Raw genomic sequence first — 26,222 nt, forward strand, 5'->3', positions numbered from 1 at the left:
TTGGAATTTTAAGTAATGATGGTTTGGAGAACAAAAAAATCTCCCTGATAAAAGTTCCTCCATTGCATGATGGTTTGTATCTACACAGCTCTCTGCTTGTGACAAAAAATGCTTTGTAAAAAAGAAAATAAGCAAGTAATATAGTTTTGATTGAGTCAACATTATTTATTAAATTAGAGTGTTCAGGGGTTCCAGTGTTTGAACACTAACAATAACACAAGCGTATTATCTTGCATCTGCAAGGTCTCCCATAGACAGACGTTTGGTAGCATCTCTGTTTTCCCAAATGTGCTGTCCCTGTAAGGTTGTAAGTTATTTCTGAGGAAATAACTTTGCCAGAAATAACAAGTGTGTAGCAGTAGAGCGGACGCCTCATGTACAGAGGCTGTATTGTCCTGGGTTCAAATCCCAATCATCATGTCTATAACTTTACTTCACAATAGGATTAAAGTGAGAACAGTCTTATGTTGTGTGTTTTTTTCTTTTATGATTTTTGATGCCTTTTTGTATAATTACTTTATAAGTATAGTTGTGCAAGTTGAATAAATCTTATTCCATCAGGGGCCTTTCCAGTCTTAAGTGTGGGGTCAAAGGTTACACACCTAAGAGCTCAGTTTTACTTTGCAGCCATTTTGTGTGTCTATCATGTATCCCCCCCTAAAACCCTTAATCATCCCTATTACTTTGTGTTGCTATTTAGATACTAGGCATGCATAACTCCCACCAGCTGTAAACTAGTACGAGTTGTTTATGCAGAACAGTGTTGTGCTGCTGTGATCCCCTGCTGCTGGCCTGACCCACAAAATAACTTCCCTAAAATTCTGGGAAAAATTTGGATCAGAGGCTGCAAATAGATTTCCAAAAGAGTAAACACGTTTGCAAACTTATTTTAGCTGCTGAAACGTTGTCTCTAGAAAATTGCACTGCGGGTGAGCACGTGGTCGTCAGACACTTCACACTTAAGTGACGGTTTAAGAAGAGACGGTGCTGCTCGAGGAAATCTGTGCGAGGAGATGATATTTGTGGGCCATCATGTCAGTGTTATGTGTGGCCCTCAGTATGCTATTCCACTTTAACTGGGCTTAAAGATGTATGTCTGCAGCCCGTTCCGCTGCCCAGCTCACCCACTTGCCTTGATGTTGAGTTCAGTTGACAGAAGCCCTAAGAAGAGTGTTTCACACATGCTGAGTGAAGCCAAACCAAAGTAAGCCTCGTTCCACTGGGCTGCCGTGGTTAGGGGTTAGACATCACAAATTATCTGGGCCATCGGCGTGCAATTCAGTGCAGAAATAGTTTGCCTCATGGTGTGAAAATGGTACGAGAAAGCACTTCGCTGACCTAAATAATCTGCAGCTTTGCCCTGAATCCCATCCGCCACCAGCTGAAACCTGCAAGAGGATGTCCAGACACAACACACGGATATGAATTCCCTTCTAATTGACTCTCGCAGAACAGTCAGTTCAGCCATTTAACATAAAAAGCCTTCAAAGGCTGCTGTGAAGGGTTCCCATGGGAGTTCTCCGAGAGTTTCAAAGTAGGGGGTTGAAAAAAAGGGCCTCATAGTGGGTGCCACTTTATCACACAAAAATCAGGGAGGAATCTACAAGTACATCTGCTCACACCAATTCTGGATAAACATACAAGATCTTCTATAAAATCTGCATTAGATTTACTGTTTTCACACTTCCTTTCAGACACAAATCTACTGGGTCTTTAATTACTTCTACTGGGCAGATACAGACGAGTAAAATAGGTCAGCAAGACTGGAAATATATGTATACCCCTTAAATCTTTTTGCATTTTTTCTTGTTACAACCACAAATGTCATTGTGTTCTGTGGGACCGTATGTGATATGCAAACAAAAAGCAGCACAAAATTTATATGAGCTTCAAGTTTTAAAAAAAATAAATAACTGCAGCATGCATTTGTACTCAACCCCTTCTCCTCTGAAGCCCCCAAATAAAACCCACTGCATCCACGCAGCCTCATAAGAAGCATGTTTATGTGTTAAAATGGCCTAGTAAAGGTTAAGACCTCAATTACATACTGAATTTCTGGCGGGTCTTGATGTTTATAGACCCTCTGCATCCAATCTGCTATTTTGCAAAGAAGAATTGGTGAAAGTTTTTTGGGCAGGTAATGCTGATCAGAGATTGCTTTGTAATATTAAATCATGGCTTAAAACTGGAGGAGATTTGTTTTAATCCAGACAAAAAACATGCTGTATAGATAAAAATCACTTAATTTTATTTTTACTAGAAAAATACCCAACAGTTGTCTTGAACATATTTGGATCATTTGTCTTCTGTTTCACAGTTATGCACAATTTTATGTTGGTCCATCAAATAAAAATCCTAGTAATTAAAATCTGAGATTTTAACTGGACAAAATGTGTAAAAGTTCAAGGGTTGACAATAAATTTGGAAGGCAGACGAAGACTACACAGTTAAGTCAAAATCTCAGATAGATATAGAGGATAACTTAATCGCACTGTAGTTCTCTCACAAGCAGATTTTTACAGCTCTCGTATTATTAGGGAAGAAACATGATGCAACTGGAGAAAGAATCCAGGGACGAATGTGTCATCAACTGAAAATAAAGTGTGAACTAGTTTTCACACACTGTGTGCAACAAGCATTTGCCACAGTGCACATAGTATGCACAAGCTGGGGCAGCAGAGAAATCTATCACATCTTTCACAGATCATGAAAGCCAGGCACAGACATGGACTCATCAAACGGCTTTTCGATTACATTACGTAAGACGCTCCTGCTGCTGCGACCTGAAAACGGCTGGTGTTTGTGGGTCAAAGAAAGCAACAGTAATGACACACAGCCTAGTTATCATTCGCTGTTAAATCACTCATCATGTTTCCATCATGAAATCCCTGCATTTCAGTGTATGCTGCCGTCATCGACTGGCCCGGTTTGTTAAGTCGGTCAGCGGCACAAATGCAGGAGTGGTGTGACAGCGCAGACTGGTGGCGGCTGCTTGCTATGGCATGTTATCTCTCTGTTAGCCGGAGGCAGGTTGCGTCCAATCAGTGGTGAAAAGAACCATTACCGTTTGTTCTAGTGTAAAATTATAGGTGTGTTGTGGGTGAATTGTGTCAAGCTTTTATATGGTAGCTATTTACTGCGATAAAATTCTTCAAATGTTTAATTTTTACATGTTTTAGTTGCTTTCAAGTGTGTAGCTTTGCCATGATGTCATGACAAGAATAACTGTGAACCCGTTTCTAATCCTCTGAGACCCTCTCCACATCTGAAGTGATTTCTCTTTTTTTTTTTGTCATGACTCAGTGCACTCTGCCGTACCACAAATATTGAATAAGAGTCTCGGGTCAATGCAGTGACCAAACACTGGAAAACACTGAAGAGTGATGTCTGGATGTTGTGTGTGTATATGTCGGCGTGTTTTTGTATTCACATTTCACACACCTCTGTGCTCAAGCACCCACCTGTGTCCTAATACAACCCCCCACCCACTCTCCTCACCCATCAGTGTGTGCTTCCTGTACTCAAGTGCAGTATGCTTTTCCCACCTTGTCTTTTTTTTTTTTTACCCTTTTTATTCAGCCCCTTCTCCCCCTTGCAGTCTGCTAGATTTGCACACTGCTGCTGTGGAAGGCCCTAAAAGCCTTAAAAGCTCCCACTGTAGGAGTTGAGCCAGGGATGTCCATTTGACCCAGACTGCTTTTGGAACAACTCAGTCGTTGAACTCTGGCTTCGCTGTGGAAAAAAAAAAAAGCCTCGGCTTGAATGCTGTAAACATGAACGCGCCCACAGTTTTACACACACACACACACACGCACACACACACACACACACACACACACACACACACACACACACACACACACACACACACACACACACACACACACAGTCAGAAACACAGGGAACTTTTAGAAAGTGAGACTTGGCTTTAAAAGCTCTGAGTTCTGAAAGACTGAGGCACAGTTCCTAATCCCTTTCCCACTTTTTTTTCCTTTTCTTCTCGTTTCTCTCCCCCACCACCCCCTCTCTCTGTCTCTACCTCTTCTTGTGTCTTGTAGGAGAATTCTGGGGAGATTTCGTGCTCTTTTATTCCTCAAGGATGAAGCAGCACAGTGAATCTGTGTACTGAAGCAAGGTAAGCACTGATCATGGTGTTGCTAAAACAGAAACGTGAACATATTCTTCAACTTTCACTCTCCAATGCAGATTTGCTTCCTTACTCATTTGCACACAGCAGGCATTAGCATTTATGAATAGCAATTTTCAGTATAAAAGTATGTACACGGAAACTGTAAACAAAAACAGCAAAATGATCTACATGAGAAATAATTTGACATAGTTACTAATAATATTAATGTTATCAGTATCTGTATTATTAAAACAATCATATGGAGTGAAGATGAAAATATTTTTTATTTTCAAATTGCATGAAACATTTACAGAGTATCAATGTGTAATAAGCTTGTAAGAGATGGTCTGCATGTAGTTTGATAAAAGGAGTTTTATAACAGCAGTACCCTAATAGGGGCAATAATTTACTGCTCAGATGAAGTTCTTAAAATGTTGGATTTGGAGTTAATTTTATCAAGAATCAGCCTAATTGTATTTTGTATTAAATGGTCTCTGGATATCAAAATTCAAAGAATGCAATGCTTTTTATTTAAAATTTAAAGTATCTATGATTATATCTTTATTATGATTTGATAGTTATGTCAAGAGTCATAACTTAATATCGCTAGTAAGTAAATTCTGCTGCTTGTGTCTATGCTGAAGTTCCATTTCATGCACACTATTGCTGCAAATAAATAAGTGTAAAAACAAAAATATAACCCCAGATAATTAATTTGTTCTTTCCTTCTACTCAAGTGTTCCTGTATTAAAAAAAATCAACTATGCAGAAATTACTAAGTATTTAAAAGCGGTATGACACAAAGGTCACACGCAAAATGATAAAGAAATAAATTTAAATTATATTTGATCCCCAGTTGTAAAGGGCAATATAGCTATAGCACAGGTGATTTAACTGGAAGTGGGTCCCCAAATCAAATTCTGCCCAGGGCCTCAATAAATGTTTTGCCAACTCCGGGAGGATAAAGTGACCAATTGATTTTGTGATCTGTCAATTTATTTGTTGTCTTTTCAGTATAGTGTGAAAGATCTGTAATCATTGTATCAACCCTCCAAACCACTTGGGTCTTCTGGTTCAAGTCTACTCTGCATCCTGAAAATCAAAACCAAACATGGAGAAGCAGCGTTCAGGTTTTATGCTCCTCTATTTTTAAACAAACTCCCAGAAAACCACAAAGATGCAGAAGCAGAGTTCCATTAAATAAAAGCCCGTTTGTTTGCAGTTGCCTTTGATTAAAAATAACTGAAACATCACTAATTTCAGTCTGTTGTTTTCATCATGTGCTATACATAACACTTGCCTTGCTATGCTTAAATGCACACACAAAAAAAAGACCAAACACAATACTTAACCTTGTGTCAGCTCTAGAAATACAAAAACAAAGAGATATGGAGGACATGTTTGCTCTGAGACGCTGACTGAAGAAAGGGAACACAGAGGAAGACTTGATTCTCGGGAACAGAAAGTGAGTGAAGACACTGTCGACAGGATTAAAGTTTAACCAAACATCACCAGCCCCCAGGAGAGGCAAATCTGCTGCCATCCGCAGTGGACAGAAGGCAGGAAAAGACATGCTAAGAGACAAGACAAGACAGAGCGGCGATCCCCAGCTGTCTTTAAAAACTGCTGCCTCTGATACATTATTGAATATGCGGCTCTCCAACGCATCGCTGAGCCTTCTTCCCGTGTTAGTGTTCAAGTTTGCATAGCGTCACTGCTCTAAAAATAAAGCATTCGCTCATCCTTTCCCAGTTTGTTTTAAAGATGCAGAAGCTGCATGAAGCTGGTGCGTGTTGCTCTGAGTGCCACTTTCTCCGTTCAGAGGCTGGCTGGAATTTGAGTTTGCGTTTGACTCATTTTTGCTATCGAGCCTCTGAAGTACAAAGAAAAGAAAAGCAGACTCAGAGATTTGATCAAACTCTTTGAAAGTATTCTTGGATGATGTGCTGAGGATTTTGAGGCGAGCTGATTGCTTCAGTGGTACTCCTTTGTACTGTGCGCAGAAGGCAGAAAGATAGCATCGTGGGGATTTTTTCGGAATCAAACAGCATGTTAAACATCAAATCTTTGTCTAGTGCACAACTCATCTACTCCTTTTTTTATCTTCAGTAAGTTACATTTGAGCCTTTGTCACATTCTTAAGACTTTCTGCATGTGGAGTACCGGGTGCCCCACCACCCTGCAAGGATAAAATAAAGGATGGATGGATGGAGGAAGTACCGGGTGTAATCTACAGGTGGCAGCAGAGTAACGTACCTAACAGGAACGCACTTGAATGGCCCCTTTTGAACAGATAGCACCTTAATAGGCCGCCCTATCTAGTTCTCTGTCTGCCTCATCATCACTATATGTTTTGAAGCAAATCATTTTTTGTAGGACAGGAAGGAAAGAGGACACACCAATCAATATGATTTTTTTGATGAGTATTCAATTGTCCAAACATGTCTTCTCTGTTCTCTTTCAGCTCCCACATTCAAACTTCAACGGCGAGGATGAAACATGAGCAAAGGTACGGTATGTTTGGTTTTGTTGGTTTCCGCGAAACGAGAGGGAGGGAGCCGCTGTACGCAGTCAGTCGATTTGGAGGCGTGCGTCTCCGTCCCCTGACTGATGTTGCAGTGACATGATCAGCTTGACTGCTAGTAGCTCTTTGTGAGGTTGCTATAGTGACTGTGGATTGAGTGTTGGGGAGACCAGAGAGGAATACGAGGGTGCAGAAGGGGGCGGAATGGGAAATGAAGTGCCTGGTGCCTCTGGCCTGTGAGGCTCATTTGTGTGTCTGTGTTTGTACTTTGGAAGAGAGTGGATGTGATATATAAGTGTTTATCTGTATGGGGAATCCAACGTTAAAGAGCCACTCATCTGTGTAATTGGGAATTTGATCAAGATAACTCACAAATGCACTCAGGCAGGCGGACAAACATCAACTCTTTGTAGGAGTCACTAAGACGTAGAAAATGTGACAGCTAACGTGTGGGCTGAGGGTATCCTGCTTTGCATCAGACACACACACACAAATCAGTGGGTCGCCCTTCATTTTGCTTTTCGGTTAATTGCGCCGTCAAAGAAATGATGTGTGAGCTCACGCCAGCAGACAAAACACCTCCATGAGCACATACAGCAACTTAAACACACATTGCAAGGTTAAGATATAGAACAGAATAGAATATCATTTTAATATTGATGATAGAGTTTGACTAGTTTCAGTGCAGAACCCTGTTATTTTGCTAAGCAAAGAGTTTATTCCTTTTCCATTTATCCCTAGTTGGGCTTTAACATAATCAACAAAATATTCAAACAACCAACTAGCTAGTATTATATTATTCTGGAGATCAAAATACACATACAATGTCAGTATAACAAATTTGGAGTAGAAAACACACTAAAATAAACACATAGTTTTTAAATAAATCTTTTACTGTCTTTATTAATACTAAAAATGTTAGGGTTTTTTTTTTTTTTTTTTTTGCTTAACTAGACCATTCCAATATGCCAAATAGCAAATAAATTTGAATTATAAACTCTTATGCTGCTGAACATTTCATAAATTCATATAAATGAGCACGTTTTGCCTTAACTATTCATAAATGCGACTGAACTTAAGCTTTTATTTTGAAAAGCTACAAACTTTTCAAAATAGTTTGAAAAGTTTGCAGCTTTTCAAACTACAAACTACATACAGCCTGAAGCCTCAGGCCTTGAGGGCTGGTGTCTTGCAGCTTTTAGATGTGTCTCAGCTTTAATACACCTGTGTTAAATAATGAGGTCATTAGCAGGACACTGAAGAACTTGACTGCAAACTGAGGAGATAATTCAACCACTGATTCAGCTGTGCTGGACCAGGGACAGATCTAAACGATGTAGGACACCAGACCTTGAAGACATAGTCAAAGTCTCCAGTCTTAAATCACAGAAAGTGTAAGTTCATTCTGTACCCAGCTTCCCTAAAATGATAAAACAGACAGGACAGTCTAGATTTTTTTGTTTGTTTTCCATATTCATATGCATAGGCTTAAAAATGTTTTTAAAGCTTCTTAAGTTGTCAAAATTGATGTCCTGCCCACATTTGTGATTTATTAGTACACTTAAAAGTAGATCAGTGTCTGACAACTCAAGTCCTAGAGAGCCAGCGTCCTGCAACTTTTAAATGCGTCTCTGCTTCAATACATCTGAGTCAGATAAGCCGGTCATTGGCGGGTCTCTGAAAAACTTGACTACCTACTCAGGAGGTAATTCAATCTAAAAAAAATCTAAAGGTTGCAAGACACCGGCCCCAGAGGACTGGAGTTGCTTACTGCTGACGTAGATCTGTCCCATCCACCAGCCTTTTTAATGTCCTAAAAACCATAAACCACCCTTCCTTCAGGAGGATGACAGAGTCTTCCCTGTTATAAAATTATAATAATATTATAATAACAGGACATCATGTTGTGTTGAATCCTCTAAATCATCCTCTACATCCCATGCTATTTTGTACTTTCCTGGTACATAGTGCCATTTTATAGCACAACCAGTTAACTATGCTACTTTAAGTTGTTCTAAAAATATACAATGTACATATAAAAAAAAACATTGCTTAATAGAAATTTAACTTTGCGTCATAGCCATATCTGATGCCTGCCTTGAAATTGGCTTCTGTTTCCTTTAAGAAGCTCCTACCCTTTCCAGAACTTTCCCTTCTGCATGTCACAACAACAGTTTTCCTCCATGATTCCATTTGCAACCTTTCTTAGGAGAGTTGGACTGAGAAGTAGTTTGCATGACAATCAGCAGATTTGCATTTCCACCAGTTGTTTGCTAATTGCTGCTGCCACTAGTCTAATGGGGCTAAATGGGAAAGACATGGGTGAGGGGCGCTCTGCAGGGAGGAAGCTCTGCTGGAGATTGCAGCTCCAAGGAGGATCTTTGGGTAAGATGGCGCATTTTATGAGCAGGCATTGGAACACCTCCGAGTGGCTGCTCTGCAAGATTCAAGGATTTTTCAGACATGCAGGAATAAATCACAGCAACACTGATGAGAAAATAACATTATAACATGATACGAAGATCAAAAAGTCGCTCTAGTACCAGTGTCTGGTTAGGGCTCCTTTTTTTTCTCGTGCCCTCTAGAGCAGCTAACAGAAAGTTATCTGACATTCTAATAGCTCCAACTGCAACTAACATCAGAAACGCATCCAATGCATTTTCTTTACGGGAAGATACATCTGTGACCTAATCAACCATAAACATATTCTTCAAAGTACAAATTACACATTTGTCGTTTTACAAACCTATTTGAAGAAAATATACTCCGCCCTTGTTCTAACACGACTCCAAGCAATTTCTTTTGTGACTGTAGTTTCTCATCTTAGAAAGAAGTTCAGGAATGTTAATAAATCTTTCACAGATGTAAGTGAACAGGCCAAGGTAGGAGCGAGAACATGCCCACACACAGGTCACCTGAATCATCCTCTTGATTCCTCCTGACAATAAAAGCAAAGCCGTGGACCTTGAATGATGCCTCGCTCCTTTGTATTTAGACTCTTGCCAAAGCCTTGGGAATAGAGCATTGGGAATTAGGCAGCTGTGATGCAGCTTCCCACTCAAAATATTAATTAAATTCCACTTGGACCAGATACCTTAGTGGTATCACAGGTGGTTTCCAAGGTCTTTCTTATACCCATTCAAGCAGCTTGATCTTATGTTCCCTCATCCCACGCCGTTTCTTTGTGAATACAAGACATTAGGGATGAGTCAGTCACAAATCTACATTTAGTTAATCTGATATCATATTTCTGATTTTGGATATAGTGAAAGAGCAAGGAACTAAAATTAGGTGTGTGATTTTTTTTCCCCCTTTTTTTTAGGAGTAAGTCAGCAAGGATGTCTGCTAATCTGTCACAGAGAGCATATGGTGTTGTTCTTGCTTCACGTTCAATAAACCCAAACAGTACATGCAGTAATATAGACTCATCTGTTTCCGAAAATAAATATAACCATTTTAAGTTACCAGAAGTGGCTGTGGTCTGAACAGCTATTCCAACTGTAAACATGCTCCAGAGCCTTTCAAACCAATGTTTAAACCTGTAGGAGCAACCAGATGTAATTATGAAGCATCTGCCTGCTATGGAAGGTAGTCATTGAGTTTTGTTGTAAAAATCTGAACTCAACTCTAATGATGAAACAGGTAATCTTAAACAGGCGATTCTTGTTTCAAAAGTGAAGCAATAATTTTCCACAGTCATGTAAAAAAAACACGACACACACAAACAAAGAAAAACAGAATAATCTTTATGGGCATTTTCATGACCCTGTTATGCAGTCATGATCGTTTTTAACACAAATTCGATAGATAACAGATGTTAAAACAGAAAACGCATAAAATAAAAGCCTCAGTAAAAGTGATTCTGGACTGTTAAATAAGAATGTTCCTGAAAGTTAAACAAATGACAGCTGGAGAATATCCTATACCTAGGTTTAGTTAATGCGTTCCCATGTGAGCTGCCTCAGGTGAGCCAAACTTTTTTTTGGGTAACAAATTAAAGAAACCCTCAGGCTCCCATGCCAACACACAGCAAAACCATTCTTGTGCATGTCCGCGTGTGTCTCCAGAGCGTGCAGTCTGGTGTGTATAATAGTCATTGTGAAAGAAATAATATGCTGTACTATACAGGGATGGCTTCACACAGGGATTACACTTAGATGATTCCTCAATAGAGAATTTAGTCTCGGGTAGCCGAGCTTAATCCGCGGCTGTGGGAGCAGACCAAAGTAGTGTAGAGCTGTGACCAGATATGACAAAGAACAGAGTGCTGCCAGATTAGTTCATACAGGAACAAGGCCGAGGGTCTCTTGACAGCTTTTCCTAAATCTCACTGCTCTCGCTAATGCAGTCTGAAGGAAACGTTTGTCCTCTTTCTGTCCTCTTGCCTGTCTTACTGACTCACGATTTCGGTCCCTATGTCTCAGCTAGATGTGAGAACAGAATGTGTGCCTGCGTGGACTCTGCGAGTGCTATCGCTTCATTAGTGTTGAAGATTTTTGGGTCAGCTGTAGCCTTGTTCCCACTGTTCCATGTGCTGTAATTACCCTCACGTGAGTCACGTCTGATAATTAGGATAGCCTCAGCAGGACTCGGCAGTACTCACGCGCACATACTGGGTACATGCACACATGGGACACACATACACACTCATCACTCATTAGTGGAGAGCTTACCATCCAGTACAGCACTAATGGGATTACCGTTGCTGAGGGCTTCACTCATCAACCTCTTACTCCTCTCTCTGCTCGCTATCAAGAGCAGTTCTTAAATGCTGAAAAGGCTGAGTCGCTCCATAAAGTGCCCCGGTGTCCGTTTGGGCTAAAGACCCTAAGAACATAAAAGCTATGGTTTTACTACGACCGGACCCTTCTCTCGTTCCTCATTTACTGTAACTTAACCCTTGTGCGTGCGAGCACTGAGGCAAACGTAGAGGACTGTGGCAGAGGACACAAGTTTTACGAGTGTGGGGTCGGTTGGACCCCATTTACACAAGGGTTGAAAGACATAACCAAAAAAAAGAAGAAAAAAAACCTAATTTTCAGTTTTTCCATGTTGCATTGTCCATCAGTTGTTTTCTAACTTGGGCTCACATGATTCACATACATCCTTTAAACTTACAGCCTCAGTCAGTTTTTAAGACTTAGACTAACAACATTTGTTTGACTCGTCTTTTATAAACAGAAGTATGCAGCTTTGCAACATCACGTGGCTGGAAACTGGATTTATGGAACGGTGATGTTTTTAAAAGGTTTCAACTACTATACTGTCCCGTACTGGTAGTCTGTCATGCAAGAGCAGAGTAACTCCAATATGGAAAGGGACTGTGACTTATTCTTGGCATATCTAGAAATGTAGCAATACATCCAGCTCACAAGACAAGGCGATGCGTGATATTGAACTGGAATGCAAGGATTTTTTTGTCTTCATGTATAGGTTACAGGTTACAAACTGGGTTTTAAAAAAGAAGTCTGTAATCTGTAGAATAATCTACAATAATTTATGTCTTACTCTTTGATTGTCCAATTCCAAAAAAATAAAAAATAAACTTTTAAAATGCTTATTTGTGTTTTCACAAATGAGCTGCAAGCTAATCCGGGCAGTCAGCTTAACCTGTGTTGCTGCTTCACACTTGATTTCTCCCACTCACTGCAGAATATATCAAGCATACTCTAACATTTTGGCCGTTCTACTCAAGCTGCAAAAGATCCGTTACACTCTGCTTGAATGCTCTGTTGCCTGGCTGCTGCTGCCAGTTTCTGCTTGGTTTTCTTCAGCTCCTCCACTAACATAGTGCTCTGCTGGGGCTCCAAGGTTAGACATCTTCTCCTCATCTTCTAACACAAGATATACAACCTGAACTTCTTCTCAGCTCCTAACTTTATTTTCCCTTGTAAGAAGGTTCACGTTTATTTCCTTCTACTGATGTGCAAAGTCAGTAAAAGAAGGGGGGAAAAAAATCGCTTGTTGAAAAGAATACCAACATTTTACAACAAAATACTTTTAGGATTTTAAACTCGGGTCCACCCGTTAAAAAAGGTGACCGAATCCTTTAGCCCAGCCAGAAGCAATGGGTTACCCTCATTCTGTTGGAGCTGACAAGTCAATTATCTCTCCCAGGGAGACCCCTGCAGACTATTACAAGAGTGAATTGATTTTAATCACTGTATGCACTGTGGAGGACCACAATTTCTGATCAGAACAATGGTCAGTGAAAAATAGTTTATTGTTTCTCGCTGAACCCTGTTCCAACCTAATATAAGAGCATTGAGAATGTTGGATGCTATGTAAATAAAGAGTAAATACATTAAAAATACACACACAAAAAGAATGAAGGTCAACTTTTACATCCTAAATGGGAATTTATCATCATGTCGGCTCTTTTTCAAAGCCTGTGGGGAGAATATCAGAAATGGACTCGAATTGCATACTCCATTCACCCTTTCTGTTATCTACTGAATGTCTTGTTCTCTCTTGCACTAAGAGTGACAAAACCACATACATTCAGAAAAAAATAGCTCTGAAACACAGTTTAATATTAACCACATCACACTGCAAAAGAAAATTGACTCCCCCAAGACAGCATCTACTGCAAACAGTGTTGCAGTCAGTCAAACCTTGTAGCGCTTAGCATGGTGTATTTACTGATTGAAAATAGGTCAAACGTTTGAGTTTTCAAATAACTCGTCTTTTCTCCGTGCTTCTCTTGTGCTGTGGCTGTTGAAGGCTGCAGCTGCAGCAGACGTCCAGTTCACAGTCCACAACAACATATCGATCTGTAACGTTAACTTGAAAAACTGAGGAATTATGAACTCTGTGGATTAGGGAATACACTGAGTTAAAATGATTTTTTTATGTGTTTTTTTTTTCTTCTTCGTCTTTTACTGTGCACTTGGGCAAAGTCTGAATGTGTGGGTTGCTCCCCGTTTTCAGCACACTCAGTGAAAATCCTCATGTCCTCTCAGGTGTTATGTTTACAGCTGTGCCGGAACTGATAAATACCCCTGACTACTGCAGAATCATTTGACGCCGGATTGAATGCCTAGCCAGCAACCGCAGGCCAAAAAACATGCTGTTCTGGAGCCAGAAATACCTTCAGGGACAGAAAGACATATGCAGCAGTAATCACCAGTTCCTCACCAGCATTGGCCTTTTTCCTCCTATGTCACTGCACCCATTTCAACAGATCATTTAGAAGCAATATTACCCTCAGCCATCCAGTTGTCACCGTGTGTTTTCTGTGGATGGAAAATGGTAATGGAGATATTGGCTGGAGAATCGTTGAGCCCAGGCCATCGTGCTGAGTGTTTCGATGGCGAGGAGAGCTTAGATTGAGGGCCACGGCTCCTATCTGCAGTACTGCACATCAAGTGCGGGGGGACATAGCAAAAAGAGGCGCCGCTGAAAGCTGTAATTTTTAAACACCATGCGTCACAAGCACAAACATAAACCGATACACAAATACAGACGCACACACACAGATGCACACACAGGCAGTGGATTAGGATGGGGATTATAGAAGCATAGCTGTAAAACAGGCAGGGACAGATCAGTGTCAGACTTCACAAACACTTACACACACACACGCACACACACCAGATGTGTGTTATGAGTGTACAGTAAGATGGATTTATTTTGAGACGGATGGTATGATGACTTTCATGTCATGATTGAGCATTGTTCAAGTTTGAATAGGAAGACAGTTCAATAGAGCAGCAAAGAAGCTTTAGCAATAAATTATTGATCTAGAACATTATGAACTGAAGGTCATAGAGATTTTACGAGGGGATCGTGTAATTTTTTTTTTTTTCTGACTTCTGATCTTATGGTCCACAATGTATATTCAGTTTGAAATCACATGTTCTTGTATTCGGAACGTAAAAAGACACACTTCGTATTTTCTCTTGTCAAAGAGCTCTCAACACCATCACAAAGACAGAAACTTGTCTAGATTACGGTTCTGGCACCAATTCTTAAGCACTTCAAGGGGCAGAACGAAAAGTACTTAATAACTGAATTGATGGCCTTCAGTGTCCTCTCTTCATTACATTAGAGTTGTTAAGGCTTACTGCCATGACTGGGCTCAGATTAGCATCCATAATGCCTGAAGGACTTTACTCTCCCTAACCGGCGTTGAAATGCAGCATGTGCCAAACACATACATTCACAATGTATGAAGAAGGGAAGAAAAAGTGCAAAGGTTGTGGTTAGTAAAAGAAAACAGGATATAATTCAGGTTATGTAGATTTGGTTGTAAATTCCTGCACACATTTGACTTGTTTCTACAAATCCTGGTAAATCCTTAACTGGGTTAGGATATTGGGAGTTTGACAACTAGGTCAATGCCTGGAGGATTCTTGAGGAGACTTTTTTTTTTTTGCAGTGACTATGCACCGTCCTGCTGCTGAATAAGCTAGCGAATGCTTACATGGAAGTGCCTGGGCCGTGGGAGGAATACCCAAATTGAAGTCAAAGAGTCCCATAGGAAAAAACAAACTTCACACAGACAGACTTGTATGGAGACTTACTGTGATGCAGGAATACTAACTATCACTTTACCTTGACACATTTTTAGATTCATGCTTTCTGAATTCCTTCACATACCAGCTCTGTGAGTTCTAGAATTTACTACCAGTCCACGTCTTCATATGCCCATCACACTATCTATCTTTCCTTTCTATTCAATAGGGAATAAACGCTGCCAAAGCTAAGTAAAGCTCAATCATTGCCTTCTTGTGCATCTGATACTCAAGGATGTGCCATGTGATCACCAGCTCTATTATGAACATGCCATGTAGCTAACATAATACACAAGCATCACTGCTGCAGAACTGATGCAAGTCCTACTCAAATCTAGCAGCAAGGATATTGTTAACACATGAACACATGCAGTGCAGGAACTGATAAACTTGTATCTCCTGATGGTGAGGTGATCATCAAATACCAAACCATAAGAAAATCAGATGGCAAAAGTGTCCAAGCCCTTATTGACGCAGTAGTACAATATACACGTTACACCCTTCAGTCCCAGTAAACATAGTGTACAAAATGCATCTGATATGAGATATAGTAGCATACACGGCAATATAAGAAACTGTTGTAGAGCTGCTTTAAAAACTTGAACTTTATGTGAGATTTTTAAAACATGAAGAGGAAAGGATGTAGGTTTGTACAGTACCACCAGAGCAAAGCAAAGGCAACATTTTATTTGCCAAGATAAAATAAATGATGATGGGTTGATAAATGAGGGGATCTCTAAGCAGTTTGGAATCAACAAGTAGGTGGATTTAAAGATCTGAAGACAGGATTTATTTTTTTTTTCTTTGAACTCAAACCAGAGTAGCTCACTGAAAAAAAGAAAAAATCTCAAACCTAGGGGACATAGGAAGCATTTTAACTTGGTACAAACTTCAGATACCAAAACCAAGTGAAATCGAGCGTGATAGCTTAATGACAGATTGTGTCTCTGAGCAGCAGCAGGCATATTGGCCTTTGTTCTGCGAGCTCTTTGAGACGAATTCCAAGGTAATTCTCAGATTCTCTTCACGCAGGTCACACAGCTCAGTCACATGCTGTTCATACATGATGGAATATCAGTCATACGCTGACAGAGCTCTTCAATCTGTGGCCTTCAACACTCTTGGCCGCGCCGCAACAGGCGTGTCCTGGTCACCAAACATCTGTCATCGGCACGCAGCTCCGCGGAGGTCTCCAGCTCCCTGTGATCCCATCTTCTCTACAGCTGTCAAAAATAATAATCAATCTCTCTTTGCCTCCTTTTATATTCGCTCTGCATATTTCGACTTGGCCTGCTCCTCCTCCTCCGCATCTCCCCTCTCGTCTTTTAGCATGCTGAAATATATAACTAGCAATTTGCCAATCTCTCCCGCGTTGACACACACACACACACACACACACACACACACACACACACGCATACATGCACAGAGAAATACGGCTTCCAGACCGCAGGAGCTGCCGTGGTGTATAATGACAGATAATTGGGTATTGTGGGTTTGCCCTCGGCAGCAGGAACCAATCACAGTGACAGCCACTTCTCCATGACCCGTTTGCACGCGTGTAGATGTGTACGTTGTGTGTGCTCACGCAGGCATGGGTTTTGGCGTGATTGCGAGCCGACTGTGTACAGCCTGTACCTGAAAGCTCTCTGTATAATTTTATAGTTGCTGCTGTATTTATGTAAACAAAGATAAGCTGCAAAATTATAGCTTGTGTTTTTCTCTGTATGCGTGCATGTCTGCATCTGTGCGGCGCTGTCCACAGGAACTCGGGGGCTGCCGGTGGAACTCCGTCCATCTCCAGAATGCTTGTTCCCATGACTGAATGTTGTGTTTGTTTGTCACTCATTTTACAATCACCATCCATAATTAATGATTGGCCTGTTTGCCATTTGAAAAGGGCCCATTGGCTCTAAACAGCAGAAAAGATGTTTTCTGTTTTGTTTTACACACTGATTGCCTTATAAAAGACAACTGTAGCAGTGCCAGAAGAAGAGGAAGCCTCTCTCTGATATTCTCTCTTTTTTATTCACTCCTTCTTGCTCCTTTATTGTGTCTTTGTTTTCTTGTCACTTCCTGCTCTATTGCTATCCCCTCCACCCCCTTGTTTTCTGTTACCCTCTCTGTTTGCGCCGACTCTCATTTCCTCTCTTTCAATAGGGGGGAGTCCTTGAAACAAAAAAAAAAAAAAAGAGCTTCTTCATGCACGTGTGGTTGTGTTTGTGTGCGTGACGGTGTGCAGCTCTGTAAATATGATCTTTTTTGTATTGCCAATACATGCTACAATAAAATGTGAGCACTTGTGTGTGCGTGTGTGTGTGTGTGTGTTCACACAGAGGGAGGGGCTGTGTACTTCATCATAACAGCTTGCTCGATATTCCAAAATGCAATTTCCTGGGAGTGAAAAGAGCAGGCTGGGTGTTCATCATCTGCCCTCCATTCTTAGCGTTCGATAAAAACCTTCTTTAAGACCGCTCAGCTGCTTTCTCATTTGTTGTTTAGTCTGTTTTTTTTTCTCTCGCTCTCTTTTGTGTCCCGCTTTTGTTTTCATCCTTTGTGATGCTTGGATGCAGAATTGCACCTTCCTGCCAGGCAGCAGATATGTCTCCAGTGCATTACTCAAGTCCACTTTTCAACATGTTATTTTACTGTTTCTGTTATGCTAATAAACATAACAAGCTGAAGAAGCAAAATTCAGTCCAGCTAAATCAAATTTTCTCAGGAGAACAAAAAGAGACTTACAGAGACACACATGCTTCAATGCAGTCAGAGTTGTCAAGTCCCATAAACTTTTCCACATTTTATCATTCTTCATCCAACAGTTACAATGTATTTTATTGGTATAATGTAAAATACCAACAAGATTAATAAGCGTGGTTTGCCTATGACCCCCCCTACACACACCTCGCCCCCACTCACGCATGCGTACGTTTTCACTCTTGCTCTATAATCTTAAATCTCAATAAGTCACACTTAATCTGTGGTTGTAAATTGACAGTATCGAAAAAAATTATCAGCGTGAATGTATACTTTTGCAAGGCACTGGTACTTTGAGCTGAATATTGTTTGTGAAGATTAACCACAATACAAGAGGATGTTTTAGAGCTTCTCAGGTAAATTGGTCAATTCCAAAAGGTAAAAGCTCTTAATTATCTTTTCCAACAGTCAATAAGAGGAAGGTTGATATTGTTAGAGCTAAATCAGAAACATCTACCAGAATTAATCAGTCAGAAGAGGAGGAGAGAGAGAAAAGTAAGTAGGAGCAGCAAATGTTATCCTTGTTTAGCCTTTTAGTCAGCAGCCTTTCCCGTAACATTCCTCTGACTGTCCTTGCAGTCCTTGTTAGCTGCATTAGAGTCTCCATCTATGAAATTATGCTTGTAATTGTCCAGGTGCAACCAGGGAAGTTGCCATCCCGCTAACAAGCAGCCAAGTCGCTAATGGTTAGCAGCCAACTGTGTAAAACTAATGACTGGAGAACTGACAAGTGCCAGGACAGCGCCTAAAGGAAGAAAGAGATAATGATGCAGTTTGAGCATGAAACACGTCTGTGTGTATGCTGCAGTCAAAAGTGAACCGATTTACACGAGTAAAATGCAGTTTTAAATGAAAAAAGTTATCAGAATTATATCAGTTCTCAGTGTTCAAAGGGATCTGTCAGTGTGTTGTTCTGCTTGCCTCCTGCCTGCTGTTTTGGCCTTCAACAACAGAAAAACTTGACAAAGATTTTGTGACGTGTTTTACGGAGAGGACCTGCTTTAAGACAGAGACGTCCACTTTGTCTTGGCCTGTGTTGGATCAGACATTAGCTTTAGCCTCCAATACCAACTAATCTGGATTTTTATTAAATGCAGACACCGAGACAGTACTGCAGGTAAAGATTAAATGTTTATGACCGTTTATGTTAATCTCCCTTTAAAAATCCCGAACTACTGTATGCAAATTTTTGTCTATAGCTTAAAGGAAAAATAGTTTTTCTCTTATCAATGCTTGATGATTCTCCTTCGCCTGGCCGTACCATTAGGGAGGCATATGATCTGTGGCTTGTTCTGCAGCGTGCGTTGATGACTCAAACATGCAGCCATAAAAAAGTTATCATCAGCAGAAAGAAAGAAAAGTACAGCAATAGACAGTCTGCCTGGCACAGAGATTTGGTCTCAACATTAAGTCAGTGTGGGATTGCATGACAAAGCAGAAGAAAAACAGCCTGAATTCACAGAAGAGCCGAAGCCAACTTCCACACAAGCACCAATGAGATTTAATGTTTTCCTGCTTTTAAAGTGACTTCAAATATTCATGAAAACATATGAAAACATTTTTAGTTTGTGCCTAAAATATTATCGCATCATTTGTGCACCGAACTGTACGGGCTGATAAAAATGTGCTGGTTACGTTCATGGACATGGTATAAACCATTAAGGTTCAGTGATTAACGCATTGTGTCTGTGTGTGTGCATGCGTGTGTGCGTGTGTGTGTGTGTGTTGTTATTAGTGGGTGGCACTTTGATTATCTGTGATGCTGAGATTAAAGGCAATTATTGAAATGTCACGGCTTTAATGGGCCACTCCTCTGTAGCTCGCTCACAAGTCAGGAGTTTAACCTTCACAGCAATGAAACACGAACCCGCTCTCTGGGAAAGTCTGCCTTGTATTTTTATATTGTTTTTTTTTTTTAGCCATTGCATCTGATTATTTTCTACTTTTTCCCACTTTGTAAGTTTCCATACACTTAATTGCAGAACTCTTGATACATTTTTAAATAAAATACTTGCAGTATAATTTCAGTGTTTACTTCTTGATATTATTATTGTTACTGGCATAATAGAAGGGAGTAGAAATCAAACTCCATTTTAAATTTATGTGGTTGTCTCCAGGCGTTCCAGTAATTACATGACATTTCATAATTCGCTGAGTAAATATTTAATAGTTTACATAACTAGTTAAAGTTATTTTTGTGAGGCTTTAGTGATGATTTGAGTTGATTTTCCTTGATTCTTGTTCTATAACCCTCCCTCAGTCTTAAGAAACAGCTTTATTTGGACCCCATGAGCATTTTACTTTGTGTGCGGTCTGGCAGGGTCAGACTGACCCCACGTGGCTTTTTTATGTGTGTGGGTTTGGAAACTGACGGTCTGATGGGACAACTTCCCCGTTGTTCGACCATGACATTTGCGGTGTTTCTCCTGAGTGTCGTGCTAAGAGAATTGGAGGGTTAAATGGCAAAATAACATTTCTTCTCTTGAAATCACCAAAAGACTTTAATGCTATTTTGCAGGAGACATAAAACTAATAAAACTAAAGAAGCCGAATTTTATTAAATGTACACGGATACTTCAACAAGAAGAATTGAAATGAATAAATAAATCATCATCAGCAATGCATTTAGTCACAGATTATATTATGTGAAGCATATATCTCCAAGAGAACCATTTTTAGTTCTCTGTTCTTGCCTTTCCAATACTGAACATTAGTCGCATTGAGATTGCTCAACAGCCAACTAACATGCTGATTACCTCTCCTTCTGACATTTACTAAAAAAGCAGTGTAGGCTACACTAAGAGCTGCATGTTTGCTGATTACAGCATTTTAAAGGCTATGTGAAGTTGTAAAGGATGAGCTGGGAGAAGGAATGCTAAAAAGCCCAAACTCCCATGTCAGTATGTACCTTATGGTACATTAAAGGTCATATATTAACATTTATACTTTTCACTTGTGTTTATACTTTTAACTGACAGTAGAAAGTAACATTTAAATACGTGAATATGTAAAAAAAAAAAAAAAAGGAAAAAGTGTGAAGGAAAAAAAAAAAGCATAAAGCAAATGAATGTTTAGAACTCCAAACACTTTAATCCATAAAATCATTTCCACTAAAGACAAATCCAGTGACAGAAAGGTGTTAAGATCAGATTTCTGTATTTGAAGTAAAGATGTGGATTTGAGGAGGATGCAGTCAGCAGAAATGTTATCTGAGTGCAGAACAGGGTTTTTTGAGACTCTGAGCTAAAAAAAAAAAAAAACAGCACCCCATGGTGGATTTTAAAAGCTTTCTTTTGTGAGCCTTGTCTGCCTCCATCTGATCACAGTTGCAAATAAAAGTTTGTGATGAAAACTGTATATAAATGCTAACATTCTTACAGGATTATAGGCTTAATTTCTGCTCGGGTTATGAACATTTTTGTTACTCCGATGTACACAACCCTCTGTGTTATTCTCCAAACAGCTATTTCTATAACAATTATTTATATTAATGATCTATACAGTTGTTTCAGAAATCTCTCATTCCTCCACATAATTAGGTATTAAGGTTTAGGTCCACAGCAGTGATGCAACTGTTAAAATGTTTTGCTTGTTTGTTTTTTTCAGATTTTTTCTGTTCTTATTCCATCCAAACTCTATAAGTCTGCTTGCGATGAGTTAGCTCACAGCAAGTTTTTGCACCTAAATGTCACCTGAAGTTATTGTCAGACATACAGTATGTGGAATGTAAAGAACGTTAAAATGCTGATAAGCAGTCTGGCTGCTGCTAAAGTAAAACTCTCTTCATTTGGATCCAAAACTGTGGAAGAAAACTTCCAGCTGAAGCAAACTGATGTGGTTACACATCCAGGAATATTATTTTGAGAGAATAGGATGTTAACTTAAAGTGAATTACAGACCTCAGCAAAACATGTTGTAATGGCAGATAACACATAAAGAAAATACTTTTAAGACTTAAGAAACAGGGTTTTATTTTTACCCGATAAACTATATAATCATTAAATATTCCAATGACAATATAGTTTAAAATGTACCCATATTTTACTCACTCTTTTCTTTGCAATTATCACAATGTGTCCACGCAGTCGCACCTCAGCCACTGAAAATATACATTTGGTGTGGCCATTAAGGGCAATAATAATCCATACACTAACAATATATTAGTAGATAATGTGAATACGAGGCATTTTAATTGGATTGCTGCATAAAAGCAGTCCTTTGCATGCAATATTGTAAGAACATCTGTAATTTTAATTTTTTACAGCTTTACTCTGACACAACAGCTGGACAAACTTTATAAAAGCAGCTATAAAAATTACGAATGGCATCAGTTTCCCCTGTGTAAAAACAAAGAGTCTGAATCGAGTTAAGCAGATATAAGTGAACCCGCTCCCTCAGTCCGAAAATACCTTAAGATGATCTGACAAAGAATGGAAATTACTAAGAAATGTCGGTATGGATGGGTGACTACTTTGCTGGATACAAATAGCTAATTATCAACTTATTTAGACATAAAAGTTAAGTGAAGGTCAAATAAAGGACAACAGAGGAATCAAACTCATGAACGATCTAGGAAACATGGACAAAAGCAGATTATCTGAAGCACCAAAGCTATAAAACAAATCAAGCAGAAACAATCAAATCTCTGACTAAAACCCTACAGATCAAAACTACGTCAATGGTTTCTGTTCATCGGTGACCTGCGTAGGTCAAACTCACAAAATATCATATATCCATCTGTATTTCCATGTATGCACAAATATCTGTATTTTTATGCCATCAACTAGTTATCTGTCTGTACTGTGTTTTTAGGATTATTTTTATCAACAAATTTTGTTATGAAAATGGTTAGAAACGCTTCAGTGCTTGGATACAGTTTAGTTCGATTCCAAAGCAATTTCTGTATTAATTTATCACTTACTAACGAATTTTTTAAAGGTGTCAAGTCTCTTAAAACATCAATGCATCTGTGAAATGTTAGCTAATTGTCACTTATCTGTTCAGTTCTACAAACTGTTTTTTAACGACTAGGCCACAGCCATCCCATGAAACGTGTTTTAAAAGTTTCCCCCATTTTAATCCAGCATTCCCTTTTATGTATGTGCGGCGGCGACCTGCTGAGATTCTTGCCTTGCAGCTATTAGCAGGACTTTATAACCTTCTGCTCTGGTTATAAATTAGACTTAAGACTAAAATTAAAGATTACCTCATGCTATGTTAACATCAGAATATTGCATGCAAAAATGAATTGAAATGTTTCTTTTAAAATGCATGCTGAATGAAATATCTAAAACTGTAAGACAACAAACATCCCAGAGTATGTTATTTGACCCAGTTTTAGTCCTTTTTCAATATCCTCTTCATATAGTAGAGATCCACTTCCATCTGTGTTTCAGTGCAAGCTTTGGGGATATTGTGTTGGGTTAGTGACTGGATAAAAAGTGTTTATAAAGGAAAGTTCATGCATGACTTAAAAAATCATTGAAAACAGATAACTGAATGGGTTGATGGTATGTGCTCTTCATCCGCAGGCAGCTTTTGAACCAGAAGGGCCATGCATGGGGAACATGATGGATTTTTACACACAAAAACCAGGACAAGCATGCAAGAAACATTGAAACTACAATATTTATAACCCTTGAGCTTTTTCACATTTTGCCCCATTATGACCTCAAACTTCAATGAACACAAAGTAGTCCATACATAACTGTGAATATGGAAAGAGCTACTCTCACAAACGTCAAATCAAGAATGTATGGTTTCTGTATTCAGCCCATCAGGAAAATAGAATCAGGCGATGCAACCAAGAGCCCTAACTCTGGAAGAACTGCAGAGTTATACAGAACTAACTCTATGCAGAGCACACTTTCTCCCCGCTGTGGTTCCAGCAGCTTTGGGAACGCTAGTCAAAATTGTTTGGGAGATAAAGGGACCTAAATAAGTAATCCTGAAAAAATAACTGTGAAAATTTGAGACCAGTATGTAGTTTCACCCTCCAGTGAGGCACAGACTCTAAACATACACCTAGCGGTACCGTAGCATATTTTATCAAAATATATTACTTAAATTGGCCCTGTCAAAGCCCACATATGAGAATCTGTAGCAAAGTTTCACAACTGATGATCAGGCACTTCTGCCGATCTGATTGAGTTTGAACTGTTTTGACAAAGAAGAATTGTGAAGAGTTTCCGTTTCTAGACGTGCAAAGGTGGGTACGTCCACAGTAGAAGATAAGTGAGAGGACTAATAAAAGAGCACAGGTTGCTGGAAAGGGTCCCTATGCCTTGGTCTGAAAGAAGATCCTAACCTTCACCTTCAGTGGAGAGGAAATTAGATCAGAATAATGACCAAGGAACAGGAACACAAAGGCCTTCGGAACACTGTTGCTCTCTGATGACAGATATACTGTTTGCTGGAGGTGTATTGCTGCTGGTGCTATTGTCTTTGGAGTAATTCAGTTTTTTTTTTCTTTGTTACAAAAACACAAAAGGAGAGCACCTGGTCTGATTTGCTGATTGAGTTCCTTTATAAAGTTTCCTTTGTACTTCTCATATTGTACTCTGTACCACTGTTTCTTCATCAAGTTGTCTTTTAAACTCTTTAGTTTCTTACCTCTGGCCCATACGTTTCTTAAAGCCGATGTCCTTTCTTAATTTTCTCCCTGCCTACATGACCGGCATGCATTTGAATTTGCTGAACAATGCTCTGTAGCTGCTGGTGCAACAGAGAGCTACCGAAAACTTTCTGTATACTTTATTGCTTAAACAGAAGATAATTCACTGTTTTAATTTATTTAGCATCCTCTGACTAGTTTGTATTTAAATTAAACCCATGTGCTTATATGCTGATCAGTTCGGACTGGCCCCTTGGTTTGTTAAAGCTCCTTTCTCGTGATATTTGAGTAAAAGACACACAAATGTTATTTGGTGCGACTTTGTCAGACTGTTACATTTTACAACAAAGCGCCAGGATGTTCAATTTATCCCAGCACCAAACGCGTTTATGTGCTGGCAGACTATTCAAAAGAAGTGCATAACTTTTAAGAAATATTTGATCAACCAAAATCGTACCCACTTGCTTTGTTGTGGTTTAAAAACTGCAAAAATTTACTAGCGTTTCCTCTTCCTATATAAGGCATCAAGCAATACACTACTCCTTCACTGAAACATGTGGATGTGTACTGCCAGTCAGCTGGCAGAAAGAAGTTTCCCACACTTGAGGCTTTTGGAACAGGACCTGAATACTCTATTTTAGTCTTTATACTTAGCCTGTCTTTTGTTTTACAACCTTCTGTTTTTTCTTCTGTCTCTGTGTCCAGACTGTTTCCATTAAACTCTAATGGCTTTATGGAAGTTGCAAACTGTGCCAAAGAAAAGACAAAGACAGCATGATGCTTGTTTTGCCTCACAGCAATGTTAGCCATACTAAACGCGTACTTCCTTGAACTAACCGTGTCATTACTGCTGACATTATCACTGGTGCAAGGGTATTTCCAGCATTTGAAGACACAATTTTCATCTAAAAATGTCAGGTTGGAAAACTCTGGTACAGCGTAATTAATTTTTGAGCTCGTCTCACTTTAGTATTCTATTCATTCTGAAATATGCAGCATGGCTCATTACACAGGGTGTTAGATTGTTATGAACACAAAATTATCCTTAAAAAGGTTTTGAACAGCAAGATACAATTTTCACATCCAAAGCATGACTATTTCTTTCTTGTGGAGCCCTGAAATCCCCTCCCCAACAAACTCTTTATAATGTCCCTTAAATCTCAATCTGAACAGCATTGGCCTTAATAACAAGAAGCATTCAGGCAATATTCCCAGCTTATCAAGGAGCTGCTGCTTACTGGAGATAAGATCAGCTCCACTCGTCTCCGGAGATAAATTGTGTCTGTGATTGCCGCTTCTTATAATCTTCAAACCCTCCCGGCATTATCTCGGATAGCCTGTTGCCAAAATTCAGCAGAGATTTAATTTCAAACTGAGTTTAATTTCGCAAAATAATCTAGACAAAAAAAGAATAATAAAAAAAAAAAGAAGTTTGCATTGGAGTGATACGGGTTAGGTCAGATTCGAGTTGCACAGTTGTTTGTGATTGCTTTTATTTTTGACAGAATTATGACAAATGAAATTCAGTAATATCTGACCCCATATTCTCGTGCATATTTGACCTCTCAAGTGATGATTGCACATAAAGTTGAAGATATCTTTTTTGACTGCTTCTTATGCAGATCGGACTGCCACCCTTCTGCCCCCCCCCTCCCCGCGAATCACTTCGCAGGCATTTCGTTT

At 39.5% G+C, this 26,222-nt stretch overlaps 1 protein-coding gene across 22 annotated transcripts in view; it reads left to right on the top strand.

The window, feature by feature from the left end:
• Positions 1-26,222, top strand: part of ptprdb (protein tyrosine phosphatase receptor type Db) — a 202,082-nt gene that overhangs the window by 69,596 nt on the left and 106,264 nt on the right. For all 22 annotated transcript variants that reach the window (XM_008416472.3, XM_008416463.3, XM_008416509.3 and 19 more), the window contains exons 3-4: positions 4,059-4,135; positions 6,594-6,638. The gene's annotated coding sequence lies outside the window, so the exon portion shown is untranslated. The remainder of the gene's footprint in view (positions 1-4,058; positions 4,136-6,593; positions 6,639-26,222) is intronic.

This window comes from Poecilia reticulata, chromosome 1, assembly GCF_904066995.2.
Source record: "Poecilia reticulata chromosome 1, P_reticulata-male-v2, whole genome shotgun sequence".
Classification (NCBI taxonomy): domain Eukaryota; kingdom Metazoa; phylum Chordata; class Actinopteri; order Cyprinodontiformes; family Poeciliidae; genus Poecilia; species Poecilia reticulata.